General features: G+C 58.7%; 1 protein-coding gene across 1 annotated transcript in view; it reads left to right on the top strand.

The window, feature by feature from the left end:
* Positions 1 to 668, top strand: part of GATAD2B (GATA zinc finger domain containing 2B) — a gene marked incomplete at its 3' end in the record, with an annotated part of 6,105 nt that overhangs the window by 3,402 nt on the left and 2,035 nt on the right. The window lies entirely within an intron of this gene.

The raw sequence follows: 668 nt of genomic DNA, 5'->3' as shown, positions 1-668 counted from the left end.
AACGCGGCCGATGTTCAGGTCCCGCCGGGATGGCCCCTGCCCCTCCCTACGCGTTCCTCCTCCCTGAGCTCTGTAGCTCAGGAAAGGGGTTTGGCCTCTCGGCAGGAGGCAGTCGTGGGATTTCTTTGATACTCTGTCGGAACAGACAAAATCCCGGCGATGCGCAGGGCAAGGACGCGGCCGGCCGGAGGTGATCCCCTGGCTCGCCCGCCTGCAGTGCCAAAAGCCTTCCATTTCCATCTCACTGCTGGTTTTTTCCCTCCGTGAACCATCTCCTTTGTTTGTGGCATTTGTTTTCTTCTCTATGGCAACAATTTGGGGTCGACTCTATTGTGGCTTCGCCGTGGGATGGGGCTGGCGAAGGAAACGGGCGTCGGGGAAGAGGAAATGCGTTGTTTGCACGGGCTCGGGGAGGGTTCCTTACGGGTGGCAGCTCAGAGCCTCGTCTAGAACTGGTTTTATAAAAAAGAAAAGGAGAGGAGAAGCAGAAGATGGTCAGACAGGACGTGTTTGATGGTTTAAGATCATCTCTGGCAAAAAAAAATGGAGCCCTGCTCTCTGTTGTCCCCCCTTGGAGCCGTTCTGGGGGCTGGGGGGCGTGAGCCCTCGCTGAGCTGAGCTTTGGGAGAAGCCAGGGCCGGCCGCAGCCCGGCTCAGCGCGCGCTGGG

Source organism: Pterocles gutturalis, unplaced genomic scaffold (assembly GCF_000699245.1).
Source record: "Pterocles gutturalis isolate BGI_N339 unplaced genomic scaffold, ASM69924v1 scaffold5087, whole genome shotgun sequence".
In the NCBI taxonomy this organism is placed as follows: Eukaryota; Metazoa; Chordata; class Aves; order Pterocliformes; family Pteroclidae; genus Pterocles; species Pterocles gutturalis.
Note: the sequence above shows the minus strand (reverse complement) of the source record. Positions and strands in the feature narration are given on the sequence as shown.